Below are 16202 nucleotides of genomic sequence, written 5' to 3'. Positions count from 1 at the left end.
ATGAAGGAGTGTTTTAAAATATACCACACATCTATGGATTATTAGGTTCATCATTTCACCGTGCTTCGGGGGTCTTGCTAATGCGACATAGCACCCACCATTCATTCCACCAGAATCTGTGCTGCAAAATCCAAATATCACTCCTTCCCTTCTGAGTCCTGCCATGCACCCAAATGGTATTTTTTGGTCACATATGAGGCATTGCCGTACTCGAAGAAATTGCGCCACATATTTTGGGGTGCTTTGTCTCCTTCATTCCTTGTGAAAATGAAAAATTTTGAGCCAGAACTGCATTTTTGTGTAAAAAAATGTAATTTTTCATTTTCACAGCCCAGTTGTACCAAAATTGGTGAAACCCCTGGGGGTTTGAAATGTACACTATACCCCTAGATGAATTCCCTGAGGGGTGTAGTTTGCAAAATGGGGTCACTTGTGGGGGGGTTCCTAACTTTTAGCATCTTATGGTGCCTAGAAACCTACATGGTGCCTAAAAAATAATCTCATAAAAAGGAGGCTCCAAAATCAAGTAGGTGCTCCTTCTTTTATGAAGCCTGTGGTTTGGTCAACGTGCACACTAGGGCCACATATAGGATATTTATGAAAACAAAAGAATTGGGGGAATCAATTTTTAGTCACATTTCTCTAGTAAAATCTACTGTGTTCCTTAGAAAAATGTATTAAATTTGAAAATCTGCAAAAAAATGAAATTTTGAAATTTCACCTACACTTTGTTTTAATTCCTGTGAAACACCTAAAGGGTTAACAAACTTCCAAAATGCTGTTTTGAATATTGTGAGGGGTGCAGTTTTTGAAATGGCATCATTTATGGGGGTGTCTCACATACAAGTCCCTCAAAGTCACATCAGAACTGAACTGGTCCCTAAAAAAATCAGTGTTTGAAATTTTCTTGAAAATTTGAGAATTTGCTATTCATATTTTAAGCCTCCTAGTGTCCAAAAAAATTAAAAGGAGGTTGAAATAATGATGGCAACATAAAGTAGACATATGGTCTTTGTTAGTTATTAACTATTTTGAGTGGTATGATTATTTGTCTCACAAGCAGAAAATGTAACATTTTGCAAATTGCAAAATTTTCAATTTTTTTACGACATTTTGGTATTTTTCACAAAAAAACACAGACTGTATCGACCAAAATTTACCACTAACTTAAAGTACAATGTGTCACGAGAAAACAATCTCAAAATCACTGGGATAAGTAAAAGCAATAAAAAGTTATCCCCACATAAAGTGATACATGTCAGATTTGAAAAAAAGGGCTCTGTCAGACAGGCAAAAATAGGCTGCGGCGGTAAGGGGTTAAGGCACCTACACAGATATTAATTTTTGCACTTAATGATTGTTTCAATCTATGATCATTATCACCTGTTTTGTATGATTGGTTTATCATACACTTGGGAGGTTATTCTGATCGGAGCGGCCAAACGTGCGTACGTTCACAATTACCGCACGCTAGCCGTACGCGGCCGTTAGGGTTAAGTCCACCCACAAATCAGCCGCTTACGTATGGCCAGAAATACCGTAGAAGGGGAGTGGCGTACAAATGAGCGTACGGCAACGTACGCGGACGGGCCAGCCCTTGCACTCCGACAACAGGCGTACAACTGAGCGTACGGCGCCGTCTACGGCCGTCTTTCCTCCGTCACCCCACCGCCTTCTTGCGGCGATCTGAGCGTACGCCAGTTTGCACGGACGGGTCCCTATTGTTTTCAATGGAAAACTCAGCATATGTCACCGCTCGTGAGAGTGAGCGTACGTCCGTGCACGCTGGCATACCCTTCACATATATGGACCTGCAAATCTTGCCTCTCAACTACTAATCTGACAATTGATTAATTAATCTATTTGTTATTCACTTATTGTTTTCTATTAACTCAATTGTCTACCTTAATAAAGATAAATAGTGGTCATGGGCTTCAAACATTGCAGAAACATCCTTTGTAGGTGTTAGATGTGGTTTATGTTATTGTATCATAAATACAAAACCTATGTTAGTATTAGAGTGAACACGTTGACACATGTCGACTTGTGTAGATTGAGTGTGCTACTGCGTAAAGTCTATGAAAGCAGGTAGTGAATGTGTCTGTTTAGCAAATACCTACCTTAGCGTATAAAAAGATTCTTACCTTAAATTAAACAAACCTTTAAATGTGGAGAAGTATAGAAACATAAGCTTCCAATGTGTTTGCGTGCTGCATGTGTGGCTTGCAGGCAGTGAAATCATGGTTTGGAGTTAATAGACTGCAGCATTGCTTATTACATTCAGGTGTATGTGTTTGAGTACTAATCAGCGTTAATTAGCCAACTCAGGCGCACGCTGGCAAGCGGTATCTGTAGGGGTGGTTTTAGCTGGCGGTTGGCGGCCGCCTGTTTGGTGTCCGAAACGAACGGTGCCTTAGTCGATCGTGCGGTAGTAGCACCGCTCATTTTTGGTGCCCACCCCCGTGTACGCCCATATTTACGCCCATTTTCCCTCATTATTTCGGCCGCTCCCATCAACACGCCCCTATGCCGCCCCATTACCCGTACGCTCGCGTATAGTTTTTTCGCACGTTGAGACACCGGCCGTAAGCGTTGTGGAGTGCTCGCGCCGGCGCATTAGCGTATTTGCACATGCGCAGATCGTGAAAAACCCCGGGACGTACGCGTACGGCCCGGCCGCTCCAACCAGAATAAGGCCCTTGGTTATAATCCTTCAAAATCCCTGAATTTGTGCAAGTGTTCCATGAAGAATTTATGCTGTATTGAAGGCAAAGGTTGGTCACATCAGTTTATTTTGATTTAGATTTCTATTCTGTTCATTCACTTTGCATTTTTTTTATAACTGATATAAATAAACTATTACAGGTTGAGTATCCCTTATCCAAAATGCTTGGGACAGAAGCATTTTGGATAACGGATTATTCCGTATTTCAGAATATTTTTATCTTTAAATGAGGTATCTTGAGGTATCTTGCATTTATGTTGTACAAACACATCAAACACATGAAATACACACAAATATATTTTATTTGTGCATAAAATAAGGTTTCAATACATGAAACAAAGTTGTGTACTATCACAGATACTGAATTTGAATGCTAAGCAATCATTTTCATGCAGATATTTACTGCCAGTTACATATCATGTCCCCAGTAGTGCCAATTACATATCATGTCCCCAGTAGTACCAAGCTGTCCCAAGTAGGTTTTTAGCAAAAATATATATATTTTTTCACTTTAGGGAATGGATGGTTTTCGGAATAATTTGGATAACGGATATTTGGATGAGGGATACTCAACTTGTGCCACTTCTATTTTTGAAAGTATACTTATTTGTCAGCATTTTTTCACATCTGCTTAAAACTTTTGCAGTTTTTGTATAACAAACCAAACTACAATACTACATAGATGGATTTTCTGTTGTCAAGAAGGCAGACAAACTAATTGTTGAATGACAAATGACAATGCAACCTTCTATCATAATTTAGAAGTGCATTGTAAAAGCCAGTTTAAAAGCCAGTTTAAATGTGTTAGAATATACAAGCTTGCAAACATCCCTCTATCACTACTTTCCATCTCTGTAACTTTATTCCTAACCACAACTGTTATGTTACAGGTGGGCAGTCTGAAACCCTTCAGTTAATTTGAACAATACAAGCATCCAGCCCTTGGCTGGCAAAGTACACTGAGAATAATCACTATATGTTCTAACCCACCAGTTGCTTTAAAAGAACAATATTCATGTAAGTAAAGTTTATTTTGTTTTAAGTTACTTTAGAACTTTTCAGAAAAGCGTATGGTCATAGGTCTTTCAGCACAGAGAATCTAATTGCATATTTGCATTTATCAACATGAGAGGAATATCGCATACTACATGCTCGATTGAAAAATAAAAAACCTAGCAGCATAGACTACAATGAAACAGTGCCCCTAGCAGTGAAATTAATGTAGTATACTCCTGTGACATTTCTGCTTGTTTTAACAATGTAAAACTTTTATACAAAGCAGCTGTCAAAAACTAGGAAACCCTTGCTATTTCATGGCACGACGCAGCTCAACAAAGAATTACAGAAGTAGTATTCAGTTGTCTTACATAATAACCATACATGTTCCCCATACATCTTCCCCATACACCACTCAACTGATATTGGGTTGATAAGATTGATAAGGGCTATCCCGGTAGAGCAATGGTAAGCATTGTTGCTGGCTTACAGCACTAGGTTTAGGAGTTATATTCCAATGAAGGCCCTGCGTGGAGTTTTTTCCAATTTATATCCACACTCAAAGAGTATAGTGGGAAATGTATTGGCTTATAACAAGCAAAAAGTAACACTAATGTGTGTGCATGTGTGTTGGGTGGAGGGGGGTGTACACCAGTGGTAAGAGTTATATATTGTACAATCCAGTAAGGTAGGGAATAAACTGAATAGCTACAGATTGTTTGTAAAGCACATCCGGATTTATATAAATAAAATGTTATTTAGTAACTATAGATATATACTAGCATTTGACTGTGGCTTAGCTCAAATGGAAGTCTTGTTATTGCTCAGCAGAACTAAGGTCACAAAGCTATACAGTAGTGAATACCAGATCCACATTTATCCAGTTGTTTTTGAGTGATGCCAGAACGATCAGGCAAACAAAAATTCCAAAAAGGTTTTTGGATCCATAGTATATTTCTCGCCCCCCAAAAAATTCAATGTACAGACACAACACTTAATCCCCCATACACTATGCAACTTCTCAGAGGGGAGAAGTCACATGTAATGCCCCTAAGCTCCCAGACGGCAGGATCACATATGATAAATCTAAGGAGGTCAGACGGGCAGCATGTCTGATCTCCCCCAGTATGTGCCAGAAGAGGTGTAGAGGATATTTATGCTCCCTCAAGCCTTATATAACTCCCTTGGTGGCTGGCGGCCATGGCAGGGAGCATGTGTGTGCACGATCCTGCCCCGATTGTTTTGAATGGGGAAGTGGATTCTGCAGGTTGGGCTCAATGCCTCAGTAAGCTACAATATAAAGGGACACAGCTGTATTGACTGCCCCCCCCCCCCAATGGCAGTTTATGTAACACAGTATATCAGATACTTACCCTTGGAGATAGCTAAAGCAGACATAGATAATGTACCAGCTAATCAGCTCCTAACTGTTACAGGTAGTGTTTGCAAAATTACACTTTGGAGCTGGTTTTCAGGTATACTTATTCTCTCTCTAAAGCCAGGTTGATATAGGTCTGATTTTGTGGAATGTCCTACTTTTACTAAAATATCAGACATTTTACAAAGTCAGAAGGCAATGTAATAGCGTTTGAGTTCACTTAAAATCTGAAGCGTTCAGCTCTGAATATGAGCTGATAAAGTTGGAACCAGATGTTTTCACCATGTTAAACATACAACTCGGCCAATGTAATGGGAGCTGAGATTGTAAGTCGGACACAAAACAGCTCTATAAAGTCAGACATATTTAGAGCAAGTTTGTTTGGGTAAAATATAGTCGGCAATGATCAAAATTATTCATAACTACACAATTACAGCACATATGCAGCAAATAAACATTGAGTGGCATGCTATAGGCAAAGATGTAAGCGGACGCATCTGTCTGTTACTGTATATAAGAAAAATTGTCTATTATATTGCATCTGATATTTGGTAAGGTCTCTTAATAAATGAGATATTCCACTCTAAAAGCTAAAAGCAGAGAAAAAAATAACAATTGCGAGTGGTGTTTGCAGGTTTATACAGATGGAGCCAGGTTAATTTATCCCGCTGGTGCTCCAGAGTTTTCCGTCTCGGTACACAGGTCGCTGAATGGGAAGTGCGTGTGTGAGACGCTCATGCATCCCTGTCTCGGTGGATGGCGCTCCGAGATGGAAAGCTTGAACAATGAACAACCGCAGCTTCACCTATAGTTCTTTGTGTTATCGAATTCAAATTTTAAGTAACATATACAGTAGCAAGAGATTCAATATTATGCAATATAATCTTAACCTAATCCGGTTCAACAGCATTGTATGTTCTGCAATGCTAACAATAACTGGTGACAGAGGACTAAGGACCTGATTCAGACCTGATTGCTGGGCTGTGAATCAATGAAGTATTTAAGAATCACACACAGTGTGATTTTGTGCTAAAAGTGGCTCAGTTTTTCCATTTGAGCTGCTCTCAGCTCAAAGCCGGGCAGTGTGTATGGCTGGGTGATGAGCGGTGAGCATCCTGATATGGAAAACCTTCCACCCTGCGAAAATTACTTAGACGGGCGAAAATCGCTCAGTGCGTTTACACTGAGCGATTTTCAGCACAGCATTTTCTCCAACATTGCTGTGCATACATGCTGGGCAAAAACACACAGTGTGTACTGTGTATGCAACTTAATGCTGACTTTTGTTAATGTACAGAAAATCTAGTACTTGTGTAGCTTCACGGCGGCAGGCTACGCTATGCTATCAGTGTAGCCCAATGGCAGCCTAGTGTAGTTAGCGTTGTGTTCCAGCGGCAAACCTGTGTAGTCAGCGTTGTGTCCCCATCAGGCAGCATAGTCACTGTACTTTCCCCACGAGCTGCAGCTCTGTCCCCGGCATCCCTGGCAAGCCTAGAGAGCGCCTCTCACACAGCGCCGGTAACCGGCAGAACCCCTGCACTGACGGACGCCGGCGGAGAGGCGATTATGCGGGTGCCGGTGGATAGGCACTTCATCTGCCTGAGACGCACGAGCGTCTCATATGCTTGTGCGTCTCAGTAATTTGTGCGGTAGGGTACAGCAACCCTGCCCGTGTCCGCTTCAGGGAGATGGTCAGGGTTAGGGGTTTGGTAGTGCATGAGTCTCGTGCACAAAGGGAGGGTGTGGTGCGCAAGTGCGTCTCATGCACAATAAAGGACACATTTGCCAGTGCTCCATATTACATACTGGCAAGTGCCTCCATTTCAAACCCCCACTATCCATGTCAGCTCGAAGAGTGGCGAGTGTACGCTCATACTCCCACTATCCACATCGGCGTGGAGTTGATTTTATAAAGTGTGGCTGCACTTGCCACGTGGATTAGTGGGGGTATGAACAGGTTGGGAGGACAGCGTACGCTCGCCACGCTTCGGGCAGATGTGGATAGTGGGGGCGTTATAGGAACACATTCACACCTGTCATGTCAGACAGGTGAAAAATTGTCCATGGTTCCCACACAATGTAATAAGCGCTGACACAACGCTAACTGCGTAAGTTCCGGTTAGGCACGAACATACACACAGTCCCAGGCACAAGCTGACTACGCTGACTACGCTGGCTGCGGGAACACTACGCTGATTCTGACAGGGACACTACACTGACTACGTAACTGCCGCCGTGAAACTACACAAGTATCGAAAATATTTATCTATAATTATATAATTAAATCTTGCTGCTTCGTTGTGCTCCAATAAACTGTAGGATGCAGACTGTTGTATATCATCAAACTGCATTAATAATTCTCATCTAGAGGCAAAAACTGCTGGTCTTTATGGAAAAAAATGGATCTGCATGAAGTTACCATACTCCATATTAAGATACCTAGGGTAAAAGAAAACTGCTGTACTTTTACAATTGCAAGATGAAAAAGGTGTCCTCCTATGGACTAATCTGTCCTATTATGATGTTTAAAAATAACACTACTATTTTAATTTGTCTGTTTTAAATAAATTGAGTGTTAGAATCCATTACATTTGCTGCACACTTCACTAGGTACAGGTCATTTAGTGATCTGTTTTCTGTTGATACTAAACCAGCTGTAATTACATTGTTAAACATTGATTAATACACAACCTACATCACTAATGTAGAAAACTAGCAACATTCAACCCACTGAAAGATTTAGTATGAAATTTCACAGTCCTCTGGGGCAAGTGAATTCTGGGATTCCATCAATATTAATTCTTCTTAAGCAGGGCCTGCTTTGCTTACACAGCTTCATTTTGCACTACCTTTACAATTTAGCTAAACAAGCATATTTTATGCTATGCAAAATAATTAAGCATACTGTCAAAGTTGTAGATATAAGTGATTAAAAAGGCAAAATTTGTTTAATGCGGTTTATGAAGCTCATTTTTCATATGCATTTTACTTTGCAGTATTTTCTAATCATTTCTTCTTGCGTTGTTAAATTGTTGAATACATTATTTTTTCTGCTCAGTTGCACTTCCGCAAAGCTATTGCTAAGCTTTACCAATAGAGGACACTGTGGATTTAATGAGAAGAGCACAGGATTATATATAATATTGACATTTTGCACAAGTGTGTTGTTCAAATGAGCACAATTTTTTTTTAGATATTTTGTACATGCTGTAGATAAAAAGGAAAAATTCAGTATGGTACTGTTTATATCAACCAATGTGATTAAGGGATTCATTGGAGAAGTTACAAATGGCAACCAATCAGATGCTTCTGTATGTTTATTTCTAGAAAGCACTTAATAAATGTTCCTTCAAAGCTGATTGTTGCCATGAGCAACATCTCCACTGGCACACTTCTCCACACTTTTTACTGCTTTGTGAATAGATCCTTATGAAATTTTCCTAGACAGCTTACAAAATCAAAGCTACATGTAGTTGCTATAGGTAATACACCTTTTGCTTTTAACAATTTTTAAAAAAAAGTTCCTTGTAATCATGTAAACCCAAGTGCCTATGTCTTCTATGTGAAATGTACCCGTTATTAGATGTTTGTTGAATCTGTTGTGCAATGTCAAATTTTAGTGCTTCAATAAAAAATATATTTTAAAAAAAAGTCCCTTGTGTTTTTTTTCCTTGTCCCTATGTGCATTTAGAATGTAAGCTCTCACTAGCAGAGCCATCTTCCTGCATGTGCTTTTCCTGCTTACACTGTCTTTAAATTACACTATCTTCTCCATACTCCCTTCAAAGGCACCAAATCCCTTGGTTTTCTGACATCCTGGGGTGTATTTGCTAAGATGTGAGTTCTACAGGTGCGTACACACGTACAGATTTTCTGTCTGATCTATCTGGTGGGAACAAAAACCTGGAAATGTATAGGAGCAAATGACAATCAAAAAATTGTTCCCAAACACTTGAAAACAGACAGTGATCAGTCAGACAATTTGTTTAATCGTTCTGATATAACAAATTTATCAAAGCATATATATTTTTTCTGTTTTCCTGCATTTGGGTGGACATTTTTGATTGTCATTTGCTCCCATACATTTCCAGGTTTTTGTTCCCACCAGATAGATCAGACAGAAAATCTGTACGTGTGTAAGCACCTTATTTCAGATGAGATGTTGCTATGGGCAATCAATCAGCTTCTTATTTATTTAGCACCTTCTAGAAGAATAGATAGAATCTTAACGGTTGCCCATAGCAACGTCCTATCTGAAATAGAACTCCCTTCTTAGTTCATAAACCCCCCAGAAACTTATTTCAGTGCCATTTGCTGATGTAGCTAAGTTTATATAATGTGTACTTTTATGCTATTTGTGCTATTGGTGCCATGCAAAGTGTTTAGTGAATCGAACATTGCATAAGATCTATGAAATATATAAATGGGCAAATCTTTAATGGAGTGGTTAATAGATTTTTTAAAATACTGAGCTAATTTTTTGTTTGCCATTTTTTTTTTCAAAATAAGTCATTCAACTAAATGTTTTGCATAAATGTTTTCTTTCCTATATAAACTCTGTCATTCACAAACCAGATTTTAAACAAGATATTATATGAAATAATTTATGGACGTATTTCCTGTGGTTCTTAAGTGTGTTTGGACATTTGGAAGTAACGGTACTCTTTACCTAGAACGGCGCCAGCGATTGAAATCGCGGTCGTCGTGGGTAAAAATCGCGGTCATCGCGGGCATCGCGGGTAAATCGGGATGGCCGCGATGCCCGCGATGACCGCGATCACCGCGATTTTCCCATAGGGAACAATGTTAAAACGGCAGATTGACCGCGATTTTACTGTTAAATGCCTCAATGGACCCGATTTGGGGCCAAATAGGCCAAATTAACCCTTAAATGTCCCCCCAAATTTTTAACGCCACCCCACGATCCACGCCAACCCGAAGCGTGGCGAGCGCAGCGAGCCCGCGAGGGGCGGCGGTACGCGTCCTCCGACCTTTTCATGCCCTACTATCCACTAGGGCGTGGCGTGAGAATATAATAGTGTGGCGAGCGCAGCGAGCCACCGAGCCCGAAGCGTGGCGAGCGCAGCGAGCCCCGCGAGGGGACGCGGATACCTTCACAGGTAGACGCGTCCCCTCGCGGGCTTCACAGGTGTCCGCCTCGCCACGGACACCTGTGAAGCCCGCGAGGGGACGCGCATAACTGTATAGGTATCCGCGGCCCCTCGCGGGGCTCGCTGCGCTCGCCACGCTTCGGGCTCGGTGGCTCGCTGCGCTCGCCACACTATTATATTCTCACACCACGCCCTAGTGGATAGTAGGGCATGAAAAGGTCGGAGGACGCGTACCGCCGCCCCTCGCGGGCTCGCTGCGCTCGCCACGCTTCGGGTTGGCGTGGATCGTGGGGTGGCGTTAAAAATTTGGGGGGACATTTAAGGGTTAATGGGCTCTGTGGCCCATTTAACATGGATTCCTATGGGCAAATCGGGTGGATTGAGCCATTTAACAGTAAAATCGGGTCCATCGCGCCTTTTAACATTGATTCCTATGGGAAATCGGGAGCATCGCGTCGCGGGCATCGCGGGTACATTTATGGCCGGCCGCGACGCGACCGACACGATTTCCATGTTTAACATTGGTTTCAATGGGAAATCGCGGGCATCGCGTCGGTCGCGTCGCGACCATACATAAATGTACCCGCGATGCCCGCGACGGGCGCCGTTCTAGGTAAAGAGTACCGAAGTAACTTTTGTTAACTTGTTAGAATGTTTTATTGCTTTATAACTATATTTTAAGTTTATCATTTACATACTGCTGCAAAGTACAGTATAACTTTTCCTAGTACAATAATAATTCTGAACTAACTTACAGCATGGACACCTACCTGAAATACAGCAATATCTTACTTATCCATTTCATTTAAAATAAGCATTTATGTTTGCTGTCAGTATTGTGTTTTTCCGTTGATGTTTATATGTTAAATATAATGTTACATATTTATTTAAACAATATTTTATGTGTCTTGTGCAAACATATCAATAGTCCAGTTGAATGAAAGATAAATAGATGATAAATAGTTTGTATGTATGTGTTTAGTGTACATGGTGAAATACCTAGCAGCACTTCTCATATACCTGAACAGTATACACACCTTAAATACCAAAAGAAACTTTCATTACATATTTTCACTATGTAAGCATACTGTATTAAAAACATCATTTCTGTTGCCATTTTGATATTTTTTTGTAGTAACAGTATTTTTTTAAATCAACTTTTTCTTTGTACATTTATATGGGAGACTTAAGCCGCATAAAAAGTTTAAAACACAAAACCTTTGAATACAACTTAAGAAATGAAATCTGATCCGACTGAGAATGTAGGCACTATCCAACCATAGACACCAAGGTTTCCTACTTGTTCTCAGATTTCCTTGGTATCATAGGACATAGGATTTGTTTAGACCTGTATTATTGATTTTGCTAAACCCTATATTCCAGACAGATGTATAGATTTCCATTTGGAGACACTCACCCTAACCAAATGCATATATTTTAGCATGTCTTCTGTGAATAGACATGAGTAATTCCAAAAGACAGTGTGGGGCCTCACATGTTTTGTTAAAACCTCATAGAGAATAGTCCACTGACTGGACATTTTTCAGGGAATGCTTTTCAGTTTTCAGGGAATGCTTGGAAGTTTGGAGGCTAGAGGAGAGTCTTGGTGTGCGTAGAAGGGCATTCCATAGGATGGGTGCTGCACGGCAAAAATCCTGCTAGTGTAAATTTCATGGAAGTTCATTGGTTTTTGGTGTCAATGTTGGCACATATCACCTTACGTCCAATGTTAGTGTCCTCGCATTGCTTACTTCACTCACCATGCTTGGGGCTCAGCCTTTTCCCAATCGGATTCCACGTGGATGGAAAATCAAATTAAAAGAAATCCCCAAAAAACTTATGTCAACCTTTTCATGTGTCGACCATAGCCAAGTCAACCTACTGCATATTTTACATTGTGACCATGTCAACCATGCTGTCAACCTTGACATTGTTGACCTATTATTTGTATCTCAGAAATCTTATATAGCATCGGTCCTCAAACTGCGGCCCTCTAGATGTTGTGAAACTACAAATCCCAGCAAGCATTGCCACAGTTTTGCTATAAGGGAGTGTTAAAACTGTGGCAAGGCATGCTGGGATTTGTAGTTTCACAACATCTGGAGGGCCGCAGTTTGAGGACCCATGTTATATAGTTTGCTCAGCTTGCTACATTAACCTCCAATATACTGTGAGCTACTTTAATAGCAGTGTGGAGCAATAGGTTCAAATGAGCCTTCAAGTTGCAATCAAGGACCCTAATGTCTAAATTCAATTGTAGATTGGACATATACTGTATCTGCAGTTAGGTCATGTATGCCTTTTAAAGCATGATGAATGCACAATAAAATATGCAAAACATCATGATTATTTTCCAACCACACATTTTATTGTTGCTCTCATCTAGTGCCATGTATCCCTGCTATAGCTCTGCTTAGCGCATATTGACAGCATCCTAAATAAAGCTAATTATAGAGATGATTGACACTTCCTTCATGCCATGACCAAACTAGCAATTCAATATACAAAGTTCAGGACCGGCTACTGCATGGGAGAATGTAAGTGAATAGTGACAGTGTGGTTCCTGTATAGATCAATGTGATCAATAATCTCTAGGATTATATCTCTTCAAAATGTGGTTACGGTTCAGTGAATTGAGCTGAACAACAATATATGTGGACAATTAAATTTAGTTGATATTTACACTAAGTTCAACATTTTCGAACCCCTTTACTTATTGCTGTATTAAAATATTGAGTGTGACTGTTCTTTATATTTTCATTTTCATATCAGAAAAATTGTTGAAGTTTTCCTAAATATAGTATATAAGCAATCCATTGAGCCTTATTAACTATTAGCAGGTTTTAGGTAATTTTCATTCATCCTGTATCAACCAAATAATAAAACGGGAATGTATATGTTTCGTCCATAATATTAATGTTTCCTTCTTTCTGGTAAAAATTTACACTAATCCACTTATGTCATAGCAAAATATAGGGTGTGTCCAAATGAAAAGGAGACTTTTGCTGTAGCATCGTCATATCTAATCGCAGTGGGTTAATGTGTTTGCAGATAGATGGCGTGATATTTTTCCCAGTTGTGCATGTGTAGGGAATGGCTTTGCTACATTTTTTTCATTTTTGGAAAGTTGTTTTGCACGGTCAGATGTATGATGAATTGCTCCAGATCAGTGCAAAGAGCTGTTATCCAATTTCTTTGTGTGGAAGGTGAACATGCTTCAGAAATTTCTAGAAAGATGAAGATGATGCACGGAGAGCAGTGACTCCCATGGTGCACCATATTCCGGTGGACACCAAAGCATAAAGGTCTTGCCATGGTCCAGGCAGGCGCATGCTGTCACCAACACTGCCACGATTTTGGCTGTGGAGGAGCTTAGTTGTCATAATTGTCGGATCACCACATGTGAAATTGCTGCTGCACTGTCCAATAAGGAAGGGAATTGTGCATCACATAAGCCACAACAAGCTTGGTTATGGCAAATTTGTGCACAGTGGGTGCCTAAGCATCTGTCAGAGAATCAGAAGTTGGTGAGAATATGTGTTTGCTTGACCCCTCTGCTTTGGTATGCGGCACAAGGAACAGAACAGAATTCATTGCCAAGTTTTTTCTAATTAAAATATTCTTTACATACAACCGTAGTCTCCTTTTCATTTGGGCACACCTTATAGATGTCACAATGCAGTTTAGAAAGTAATAAAATGAATGTTCTGAGCTCTCATAAAGCCACCCTTTCCCTATTTAATCTAATATAATTTGTCAGGCACCTACAAACACTATTAACATTTGTTTTATTTATCTTGTTGCAACAATAATGCAGCTCTCTGTAAAATAATTAGTTCTAAGGCCAATATTCAGTTACCTGTGTTACTTTACCATGGGATTTAAAACATGAAACATGGTAGGCTATTTACGGTAGTCATGCTGACACATGTTACATTTGTGTGTTCCTCCGACAACTCATTAATTATTATTATTATTATTATTATTATTATTATTATTATTATTATTATTATCATCCTTTATTTATATGGCACCACAAGGGTTCTGCATCGCCCATTTACAGAGTACACATAAACAAAACAGGAAATCATTGACTTACAGTTGAAGACAAGTACAGGGTAAATGATTATAGGAAAATCTGCCGATTACTGCAACATAAGTATCCAGGTGGCAGCAAACAGCATGCTTTGGTGCAGTTGAAGACTACTGAAGTAAGAAAGGATAATCACATGAGGTAAGAGGTCCCTGCTCATGAGAGATTACATTCTAAAGAGGAGGGGCAGACAGAAAGGGGTGACACAGGAGGGGTAAACAGAGCGAGGAACAGAAGGTTAGGAGGACAGTTTGCTGGTTTGGTGAAGAAATGGGTCTTAATAGTCCATTTGAAATTCTGTATAGAAGTGGAGAGTCTGAGGGGGAGAGGTAGAGAATTCCAGAGTAATGGAGCAGCACGTGAAAAATCTTGGATTTAGGAGTGGGAGGAGGTAATAAGTCGGCAGAAGAGCTGACGGGCATTAGTAGAGCGAAGGGGACGAGTGGGAGTGTAAAGGGATATAAGATCAGAGATGTAAATGGGAGAGGAGTGGGTGAGGGCTTTGTAAGTGAGTGTGAGAAGTTTGAATATAATTCTGAAAGGGAAGGAAAGCCAGTGAAGGGCTTGTAGAAGAGGGGAGGTGGAGGTAGTGTGTTTGGTGAGAAAGATGAGCCGGGCTGCAGCATTGAGTATAGATTGGAGTGGAGACAGGCATTTGTCAGGGATACCAGTTAGGAGGAGATTGCAGTAGTCCAGCCTGGATATGATCAGTGAGTGGATAATGGTCTTAGTGGCATCTATGCCATTAATACATCTATGCTTATGCTACCTTAGTTTATTTAGTGTTGTTGAGGACATATAATTAATCATTTTATACTGCAGAAGGCATTTCTTGTTGTACAAGTCCCCAGCCAAGGTGCATATAAGGCCTACCCTTTGCCCCAATAGTAAGGTGTTTGTTTGATGCAGTAGCCATTTTAGTTCACAATTACAAATTATATTAAAATGGCGTATAGTTTCGGATTTACTGAAGAATATGCAAGAACTGCATTTGCTATATTTATTTTTTTATTTTTTACTAAATCATTTAAGATTAGGAATGTGGTTTTGAAAGTATAGACTGAGCCAGGAGACAACCAGCCTATCTATCTTATGGACAAATCTATCTTATGGACAAAAGTGAATACTGAGATAGCCTGTGTCTAGGCCGTTGCTATGCTGTTCTTGATATCTGCCCAGAAACCTCATATTATGCATTTATTACCTGGTCTATGTGATAAGAAAAGGTTGTAGAACTCAGAATGGGACTTCTATTTCTTTGCAGAGATTACACCTGTACATTTTGATAGCATAAACTTTACTCCATCAGTCCAATGTCACTGATGAGACATTGCACACTGAGACATGCACATCCTCAGAGAAGATTAATAAAATAACTATTTGTGTACCATGTGGGTGGGAAAAAAAGGAATCATTTAATTGTAGGCCATATTAAACATGTCATGGATCAATGAAATCTAAATGTCTAAAAAACAAATGGATAGTGATAATGGGCCTGATTTTTGATTAAAAGTAAATGAGCGAAGCAGGCAACTAGGAAAAAAAACATATTGCACTGCAGGTATCTACACATATAATTTGCACCAGCCTAAGGGCCAGATGCATTAAGCTTTAAAAGTGATAAAATGGAGCCATAAACATAAACAGCCAGCCAATCAGCTCCTACCTGCTATGTCACAGGCTGTGTTTGAAAAATATCAGGCAGGAGCTGATTGGCTGGCTGTTTACGTGTGTGTGTGCTGATTATAAATTATAATCAGCACTACACACACACACACACACACACACACACACACACACACACACACACACACACACACACACACACACACAAGTAGCCAGCCAATCAGCTCTAAATGATAATTTATAATAATTTATAATGACAAATAGCAAACCAAG

This window comes from Crinia signifera, chromosome 3 (assembly GCF_055691185.1).
Source record: "Crinia signifera chromosome 3, ASM5569118v1, whole genome shotgun sequence".
Lineage (NCBI taxonomy): Eukaryota > Metazoa > Chordata > Amphibia > Anura > Myobatrachidae > Crinia > Crinia signifera.
The sequence above is the reverse complement of the archived record's forward strand: the minus strand, read 5'-3'. Positions refer to the sequence as shown.